The sequence below is a fragment of the Coenobita brevimanus genome, chromosome 73 (genome assembly GCF_032717465.1).
Source record: "Coenobita brevimanus isolate Jiangsu-jjx chromosome 73, ASM3271746v2, whole genome shotgun sequence".
Taxonomy (NCBI): Eukaryota; Metazoa; Arthropoda; class Malacostraca; order Decapoda; family Coenobitidae; genus Coenobita; species Coenobita brevimanus.
This window is the reverse complement of record NC_137026.1, coordinates 15,216,326-15,227,221: the sequence shown is the minus strand read 5'-3', so window position 1 is coordinate 15,227,221 and position 10,896 is coordinate 15,216,326. Positions and strand designations below refer to the sequence as shown.

Genomic DNA, 10,896 nt, shown 5'->3' with positions numbered 1-10,896 from the left:
CATGTCATGCCACGGTACGAAATTCAGGGCCAGAGTGATCCCCCAATCGATGACAATGTGGAGGACAAACATTAGAGGAAGAAACAGTCAGAAATGATGATCAGGTAATGTGGCAAAAAAAAAGGTTAGGAATGGTGATGAGTTAGTGAGTGAAATAATGCTTATAATGCCTATATTACCGTTTGAAAACCAATATACTCTCGTACTAAATATAAATTCGTACCAAATAAATAAATAAATACCGTTTATGAGTGGTGTAGAATAGTTATCCTCCCATAGAACTCGTTTTCTTTGCAGCCAGCCTGATAGAAAACCCTGTAAGGTAAGGAGGTACTCCTACCTGGATCGAGTATTTTAAACCTCAGGTGAGTGATTTCTCTATGAATTTTCGATGTTTCTCACCAAAAGCGGATGTTTGAGCCAAAAAAAAAAAAAGGTCCAATAATGTCGGGACTGGGGCGTACCACTGCCCAGAAAAAGTCGGGATGGGGTGGGTTAAAAAGGAACAGATTGCCTTGAAGAGAGTATTAAATATATATATATATATATATATATATATATATATATATATATATATATATATAAGAGAATGTTAAAGGTATATAATATATATATATAAGAGCCTCTGTGGTACAGTGGTAGAGTAAGAGCCTCTGTGGTACGGTGGTAGAGTGTGGGTTTCGTACACGGGTGAACCAGGGTTTGTGCCTCGCCAAGATAATAAACTTTGGGAGTGTTCACTTGGCCATGTACTGTATTGGCGAACACAAGGGGTGCTGTGGTTGAACCAGTGTCGCTTACTATAAAGTATGCTTGCACCCAGTCGACTTGCACGGGCCGATTACACTTGGTTCACAGACTACACACACATCCATAGCCACTCCAACACTACAGTTACACTTACAAGCACTTCTCACCCTACAGACAGTCTCTACCAGACAGCCTAAGCCACTTAGTAGAGATACATTGGCTGTATTGTCCCGACTTTGGTCGGGACAAGCTGGTCCTGCAGTGGATACTCAAACAGCTGAATATATATATATATATATATATATATAAAACGGCCATACCACATTGAGTACACCACTTCCCATCCGATCAGCAAAGTTAAGCAACGTTGGGTCTGGTTAGTACTTAGATGGGTGACCGCCTGGGAACACCAGATGCTGTTGGCATAACGTTCTTCCTACGTGTCAGGTGGGGTTGGTGGAGGATTAGTGTCCCTCCCTGTAAAGCAATTAACTCTAAGCCCTTGGCCACCCCGTTTGGGACACATGGCATCTGGCAATGAATGAATGAATATATATATATATATATATATATATATATACAGTATATATATATATATATATATATATATATATATATATATATATATATATATATATATATATCATATATATCATCATCAGCCATTTGAGTATCCACTGCAGGACCGGCCTATCCCAGCCGAAGTCGGAATGATGCAGCCAATGCATCTCCACCAAGTGGCTTAGGCTGTCTGGCAGAGATTGTATGTAGGGTGAGATGTGCTTGTAAGTGTAATTATAGTGTTGGAGTGGCTTTGGATGTGTGTGTAGTCTGTGAACCAAGTGTAATCGGCCCTTGCAAGCCGACTGGGTGCAAGCATACTTTACAGTAAGTGACACTGGTTCAACCACAGCACCCCTTGTGTCCGCCAATGCAGTACATGGCCGGGTGAACACTCCCAAAGTTTATTACCCTGGCGGTGTGTGAACCCTGATCCACCCGTGTACGAAACACACACGCTACCACTGTACCACCGGGCGCCACGTTTCAGTAATATGCAAGTAACTTCTTTGGGTAGGTCCTTTGGTGTCTACAACCTTTAACGTATGGAAGTAAGATAAAAGTAAGACAATGATGATTAATACAAAATAAACAACCACCATCATCCCAATTACCATCACCTCCATCACCACCACCAACAAAACTACCAACCATTTTCTTCTGAATAAAATATTCTCTCCGTAGCATCAGTAAAGTAACATCGGACTGGAGAAATGCAACGCCCCCTCGCCTCCCCCCCTCTCTCTCCAGAGATATGGAACTCCATGGAAACGGCCCGCTGCATTTCTGCGGAATATGATATGTAATGTTATCGAAGAAAAATAATAAAAAACTAGAATGGCGCTCAATAGAGCGCATACCTCCGCCAAGGCCCAGCATGGAGCTGCAAAAAGACTACTCCCCTATAAAAGCATATTTAACCTGCCCCATCCCGACCACTTTTCCACCACTGACTCCCCCCAATCCCGACCATTTTTGGAAAAAATTTTATTTGGCTCAAACCTCCGCTTTTGGTGAGAAACATCGAAAATTCATAGAGATATCGCTCACCTGAGGTTTAAAATACTCGATCCAGGTACCAGTACCTCCCTACCTTACTGGGTTTTCTAACAGGCTGGCACCAAAGAAAACGAGTTCTATGGGAGGGTAACTATTTCACACCACTCATAAACAGTATTTCTTTACTTGGTACGAATATATATGTAGTACGAGAGTATATTGGTTTTCAAACAGTAATATAGGCATTATAAGCATTATTTCACTCACTAACTCATCACCATACCTGACTTTTTTTTGCCACATTACCTGATCATCATTTCTGACTGTTTCTTCCTCTAATCCTATGTAAAGTTTGTCCTCCACATTGTCATCGATTGGGGAATCACTCTGGCCCTGAATTTCGTACCGTGGCATGACATGGCTTTACTGGCCAGGTCACTGATAACAGGTGAATTGCTGAGACAATGGCATGCAGGGGGGGGGAGGAGGTCATGCTGGGTAAGGCATTGTCCCTGCCTGGCATTTTGTAGAGGAAGGTGTCCTGTGTATACGTACCAAAAATCACTCGCAAAAATTGAAAGTTGTGCAAATTAGGGACCTTGCAATTGATCGCATTTATGTACGTCGACGGGATTGGCAGTGACAAAACATGTGACCGTTAATTCACGTCGACAGGACGCCGTGTGTTAAATCTGTTAGATCCGGATTTTTTAATGGATCCGCACCAAACTGTACACATTCGTAGATATGAACATCCTAAATATGCCTGATTTTTTTTTTTTCATCAAGATCCATGCAATATTCACTGAAAAATTTATGAAAATATCGAAAAATGCCATATCTGGCAATGTTAAAGTTAAAAAAAAAAATGGATCCGCACCTTTATCCGATCCGCACCAAAATTTATTAGAGTCTGTTCTGGGCCAAGGCCCATTATTCTACTAAGTTTCGTGGAAATCCGTCCAGCAGTTTTTGTGTAATCTTGCCCACAAACCAACCAACCAACAAACAAAGAAACGGACAGGGGTGAAAACATAACCTCACTGGCAGAGTTAAAATTAAGTATGTTAAAATTGTGCACAAAAATTAATACCCCCACCCATAACTACGGATATATATTAATCATTCGTGGCAGTTTTCGAAGTGCTTAGCCTCAGCATTAAAGAGAAGAATTCGACCATAGCAATCACCCTAAAGTGCAGACTATATACAAGGTGTACATATATATATATATATAACATCACCGTTGTGGTGTGGATGTGATTGTGATAGGAAGCGTTATGAGGAACACACTGAGGTGGTTTGGCCATGTGGAGAGGATGGAGGGTGAAAGACTGACGAAGAGAGTGTATGTGAGTGAGGTGGAGGGGGGGAAGAGGGAGGGGGAGGCCAAGGATGAGATGGAGGGATGGGATGGAGAGGTATATGAGAGAGGGGAGTGTGAGTTGGAAGCAGGGCAGTGAAATGGCGGGGGACAGGGCGACCTGGAGGCGATTTGTTTGTGGCCACCCCAAACGGGATTGAGGCGTCGGGCAATAGATAGATAGATTGATCATCTCAACTCATCAGCCGTTTGAGTGTCCACTACAGGACCGGCCTATCTCGACCGAAGTGGGGACGATACAGCAAATGCACCTCAACCAAGTGGCTTAGGCTGTCTGGTAGAGACCATGTGTAGGGTGAGAAGTGCTTGTAATTGTAATTGTTGTGTTGAAGTGGCTTTGGATGTGTGTGTAGTCTGTGAACCAAGTGTATTCGGCCCTCGTAAGCTGACTGGGTGCAAACATACTTTACAGTGTGTGACACTGGTTCCACCACAGCACCCCTTGTGTCCGCCAATGCAGTACATGGCATGAAGAACGCTCCCAAAGTTTATTACCCTGGCGGGGCGCGAACCCTCGTTCTTCACTGTACGAAAACCCACACTTTACCACCGTGGCTCCATATATATATATATATATATATATATATATATATATATATATATATATATATATATATATATATATATATATATATATATATATATATATATATATATATATATATATATATATATATATGTGTGTGTGTGTGTGTAAAGAGAATGTCTGTCTGTTTTTTATGGAAATCGAGGGACATCCATTCAGTACTCTGATGGCAGCTCTAACAGGTGTAACTTATCTACGACGAGTTTAATTGCGTGCATTACGATTGCCTAAGTGACGCCCCTGATGGCCTAGATTAGAACTAATTAGATACTAATTACCTATACTTGGTGTGCAGCCACAATATGAAAGCCTCGCCATTATTAATGATTGCATATAAGGCATGTGTAATATCAACAAGATCTTAAGACCCTAAAGTAATTTCTTGTGTAACATCAACAAGGGATCTGAAGACAAAGATGTCGAAGAACTAATGTGTAAATTTTACTTTTGTCTTAACTGTATGCTTAATAACCATATTCCTTTTAGATCATAAGAGGGACCATAGCTATATATCTGAATAGGTACCGGTATAGCTTTAAAGCTTTCGTGGTTTTCTCTAAAACGTGTTGCAAAGAAAACACTGAGCAGATTTAAATTCGGTACTTTCCACTAGGCTAAATGGCAAAATATTAAGCCAGAATTATTCAGGAAACGTTTTTATCACAGGATTTTTAATGAAATACCTGTATCTCAAATGGTTTCTGAGGTGTTTCAATTTGAAATATGCAATTTTTTGAATGAAAATGAGTATATGGCCTTTAAAATTAGGTCGAGATCATTTATATTTGGCAGAAGGACTTCGTTCACCCTAGGGTACCTTCATGTAGAATATCATCAACATCGAAGCAAAAAAGTGCAAAGAAAAAAATACTACTACCGACGAAAACAAAAAGCTTCACCATTTATATGTCGAAGCTTAATAATGATCTCAACATGATGTAAACATTATAGTCAATCACCAGCGAGTTGTTTTTAACTTCTACTACCATATCATTATTAGCTACAACAGATGGGATGTTGGTAGGTGATGGCGACCATTATCCACTCACTTGATGAAGTTCTGCCTACTTCTTATTCTTTGTGTCTGCCTTCCTGTCATCCTGCTTTTCTCTTTCCTCCCCGTTACTTTTTATTACTCTTCTTTCAACTTCAGGTGTCTGCACTGAGTGACAAGGTAAATGGTTTCATGTAACCCAGGACGGCATTTATATCACTGGATGGTAACCATACACATGCAAGTTACGGGGTGAAGGAAAGTTTGTTATGGTGTCTGCTATAATGTGGACACAACTGCGGCATCTACGCAAGACCCAAACCTTCACACTTTTCCCAGCACCTCGCTCTGACAAGGCAGTGTTAACTACGAAGGAACATCAGTTAACTGCACGGGATGGCTCTGTAGGGGCGGTTGCTTACCTATAGTTGATGGGTCTGCTCAGTCACAGACTGGGTTTGATAAACAAATACAACAGGTCGGATGGTCGACAGATTTGTGTGGTAGGTAGGGGGGTTGGGTAGGTGGGCAGGGTTGAGTGGATGGGTGAATGTGGAGGACCAGGGTGGGTGGAGTGGGCGAGCGTGAGAGGGCGAGTTTATTAGGGCAGGGTGGGTGCGGTGGGTGGACAGGGTTGGGTGGGTTTGGTTGGGCAGTGTATTTGGATGAGTGGGTAGGCAGGATTGGTGGGTGAGTGTGATTGATTGAGTGTTCAAGGTGCGTGGGATTATAAATGGGTGGATGGGTAGAATCAGGGGGTTGGTGAGTGAGTACGGTAGATGGGAGAGTTGAGGTGGATAATGGGAAAGTAAGTCCATGGTAGAAATAGGTCCATGGGGAATAAATCTCGAGGGATATAGACCCAAGGAAGAACATAGGTTCAGTGAGCAATGTGGCATCCCGGGGTCTTGTCCACCGGGATTATGGCTATCTAGGGTCCCAGGCAATTCTGTTTCCACGACCATACAGTTTTACCCTGGCAATGCCAGGAACCCCTGCAAGTACAAAATAAACCGCTAAGGAAGATGTGCTACGAAGCCTTCTAGGCCAGTAAGAATGTCACGCATTGGCTCTTTCAGTAACAATCTCGCAGTGCAACTCACACACATTGTCACCAGCACTAACAAACCAGCTCGGTAATATCAGCCCCTTGACTCAATCATCAGCGGTGTTGATGCTGGAGTGAGTCGCCTTCATGTGAAGTCAGCTATATAAATGGTCGGCTTCTCTACCCAGTAATACAGTACAAATGTCTCTCACATCTCTCCCTATCCCATGAAAGGAGGATAGTGGACTGGAGGAATAGGGTAAAATCAGCTTGCAGTCAACATGGTTCACGTTCAAATGAACCTGAGCTTGCAGCTACTACTTCTCTCACAAACCAGCTCATAAACATCACCAACATTCACAAAATTCACAACGTGCCTTTTCTTAGCTCCACCATCATCACTCTCACAAACCAACCCAAAAACACTTACCAACACTCACAAACCAACTCACAAACATTATTACCAACACTCACAAACCAACTCACAAACATTATTACCAACACTCACAAACCAACTCACAAACATTATTACCAACACTCACCAACCAACTAACACGAGCAGTATTGCCAGCACTCAGAAACCAACTCACAAACACTTTTACCAACACTCACAAACCAACTCACAAACACTGTTAGCAACATTTACAAACCATCTCAGAAACATTATTACCAACACTCACAAACCAACTCACACACTTACTTAAACCTACTTAAAGCTGTCCTTCTACTACAGAAGACGACGGCTGCTATACTTACTACGGTATGTTGGTGTGTTTCTCTGTCTTTGGTGCCAACGTGTAAGACTGCTGCAGACCAATTCTGGATACACATACTTTGCCACGCAGTTGGTATGTCAAGTCTGGGTTTGATGGGAGAACTCTGTTTTGGTTGTGCCTCCTTTGTTTATGCCCTTCTCTGGACAAGTTCCAAGCTTCTTCTAGATGAATAGTTCCTTAGCTGCGTACGGCTCGCCATTGTTTTCTGTCAGAGGCATTGGTTTCGAGATCTTTTGGTATCATGTTGCACTTCTTCAGGGTTGTCCTTAAATGATCTTTATAGTTCTTCTTCTGTCCCCGTGGGTTGCGACGCGCTGCAGGGAGTTGGCCATATTGAACCTGGCGTGGAAGGTGGTGCTCAGGCATGCGGAACACGTGGCCGACCCATCAAAGCTGTTTTTATCCAGTATGGTTTCTATGCTGGTTGCCTTTGCCCGGTAAAGAATTTGCGAGTGAGGGACTTTATCCTGCTATGTGAGTCCTGGGATGCGCTGTAAGCATTGGATGTGAAAAGACTCAAGCTGTTTGATGTGGCGCTGGTAAGTAGTCCAGGATTCGGCACTGTATAAGAGGGTGGAGAGGCATACAGCTGTATAAACTGATAACTTTGTCTTGATTCTCAAGTTGGTGTTTTCAAAGACTGGATCTGAGAAGCCCAAAGAGACTGAGACGTGTTTGATTTGTGCAAGGAATTCTGCATTAATGTTATGTTTCTTAGTGAGCACATTTCCAAGGTTGGTAAAATTCTCTGTTTTACATTACCCTCATTAAACTGGAATGGAAGAGGCTCTGCTACGCTGATTCTCAGAGATATTTCTGTTTTATTGACATTTATTCGGAGGCCCATTGCATGATAAATGTTGGAAATGATGGAAAGAGACTGTTGTAGGGCTTCTGAGGTAGGTGCAAGGACAGCACAGTCATCAGCATATTGCAGCTGTAGGAAATGAGATATTTCAGTAGTGACTGTGGTTGAAGATGCCTGACATTAAAATAAGGTACCATCTAGACGGAATTGGATTTTTATTCCATCACCAAGGTTCATTTGCTGGTGGCTTAAAAGGGTGACTGCAACAAGATAGATGTTGCAAAAGACAGGAACCAGGACACATCTTTGCTTTTCTCCCACATCCACATTGAAGGATGCGAATTTGCTTCCGCCTATGGACACACGAGCGTTCATGTTGTCATGCAGACTCACAAACACTGTTAGCAACACTCACAAACCAACTCACAAGCACTGTTACCAACAACACTCACAAACCATCTCACAAACACTATTACCAACTCTCACAAACCATCTCACAAACACTATTACCAACACTCACAAACCATCTCACAAACACTATTACCAACACTCACAAACCATCTCACAAACACTATTACCAACACTCACAAACCAACTCACACGAGCACTATTGCCAGCACTCACAAACCAACTCACAAACACTATTCCCAACACTCACAAACCAGCTCACTAACATCAACACCACTCACAGACCAACTCACAAACTGCATAGTCCCAAGAGCGTAAAACAAACTCTCACCTCCATCAATACTCCCCCAAACCATCTCACAAACTACATAGTCTTATGACAGTGAAATAAAATGTTACCTTCATAAATACTCAAAAACACCATCACCAACACTTCCACAACTCACCAACACCAACAAACTCACAAAGCAACTCACAAACTCCATCGTCTCAAGAGCATGAAGCAACACTTATCATCAAAACTCTCAAAAACCAAGTCACAGACAGCACTTCCACAACTCACAACACCAACAAAGTCTGGCAAGGCATTTCACTCACAGGCCCCGTCGTTCCACACAATGGTTCCCTCGCTATCCTTGTCGTTGATGGGGAAGTGAGCACCGAAAGCGCCAGCAGTCTTGATCTGAGAGTGAAGCCACGACCATTCTGAGGCATCGCGAGGCTTGAACATGGTAGAGTGGAGGACCTGGGGGTTCAGAGTAGATTCAAAGTAAATAAGTGTAAGATAAGTATATAGGTGAATATGTAAATGAATTAATGACTGTCATTATCAATTGGTTGATAAATGAATATGTAAATGAATAAATAACTATCATCATAATCATAATCATCATTAGGCTTGAACGTAATAGAGCTGTGTTCCTTAGTGAATGAAAATGAAATATAATAGATAGGTCAATATGTATTACAAGAAACATCTTCCACCACCATCATCACAGCATCATCATCATCATCATCACCATCATCATTATCATCATCATTATCGTTATCATTAATACCATCATCATCATCATAGGTATCGTCATAATTACCATCATCCCCTTTACCTCCATCATCATTATTTTTGTTACCATCATCACAGTATGCATAATTACATACAAAGAGCATTAAAATGATAACAGACACTCTCACCTGACAATACTTATACCCATCGTCCCATGTAATCTTCTGGAACATACTGCCCGGCCTGTGGTGCACTAGCCGCCCGTTGTAGTCAGAGAAACCAGCTGAGCGATAGTCTGTGAAATGGAAAATGATTTTGCTGTTTCACTGGAATTATACAGGGCGGTCCATATATGACGCTCCTTATCTACTCTACCGGCCGATTCCTAGCGGGCATGTCTGAGTCAGCATAGTCAGCGACTACCCTGCAACATTCAATATTTTCTGCTCTCACTGCCACTCCCACACCCACATCAGCAGACAGCCAGCATAGTCAATGACTACCCTACAACACTTCATCATTTCCTGCTCCCACTGCCATTCGCACTCCCACAACAGCAGTCAGCATGATCAATGTCTATTCTACATCATTTAATAATTTCCTACCCCAGCTCCCACTCCCACGCCCACACCAGCAGACACTCAGCTTCATCAATGACTACCCTGCATGATTAATTTATTTTCTGCTCCCATTGCCATTCCCACGCCCTCTCTAGCAGAGAATCTACGTTATCAATTACTACCCTGCTTAATCTATCCATTTCCAGTTCTCTCACGCCCACACCAGCAAATCAAGCTGCGCCGCATCACATAAACTACTAACTGGTGCAGTAGTAGAGTAGTATTTTTAGACCACCCTGTACTTCTCAGTTTTGAATTATCATAGAAGTTTGACATCAGAACTGGCAAAATTTTTAAAAAATTATATCATTATAAACATCATCATCAGACCTGCTACTTATGATCTCTTGCACCGGGATTAAGGTGTCTGACTAGGCTATATATAGGCAGATAGACTTACCAAAGAGGCACTGATCATTGGCGCCAAGAGTGTATCCAACTTCACACTGGCAGACGAAGGCGTGACAGAAGGTGTGGTTGGTGGCGAGGAGGCACTGGACGTCCAGTATACACATATCTCCTACCTTGACCCCCTCTGATTGCAAGGTGATACAGAGTTACAAGAAAATCAGTAACAATAACGATAGTAATAATAACAGTGACAGCAACAACAGAAAAGGATAGGAGAGGAAGAGGAAGAAGAAGGTGATAATGATGATGATGATGACGAGTAATAATAATAATAATAATAATAATAAAAACTACTCACCTATTCTTACTGCGCTGCCACAATAAGGAAGCTCCGCCATATGGTATATAAGGTATGTGTACAATAAACAAGATCTGAAGACCCTAAGGTAACTTCTTGTGTAACATCAACAAGATCTGAAGACGACGGTATCGAAGAATGCATGTGTAAATTTTACGTTTGTCTCAATAGCTGACTAACTGTATGATTAACTGTAACCGTATTCCTTTCAGATGATAAGGGGAACCACAGCTATATATCTGAAAAGTTA

At 42.1% G+C, this 10,896-nt stretch overlaps 1 pseudogene; it reads left to right on the top strand.

Annotated features, from left to right (window-relative positions):
• The first annotated feature begins 1,056 nt into the window (after nucleotides 1-1,056).
• LOC145407630 (5S ribosomal RNA) lies at nucleotides 1,057-1,175 on the top strand (annotated as a pseudogene).
• Nucleotides 1,176-10,896: the final 9,721 nt, after the last annotated feature.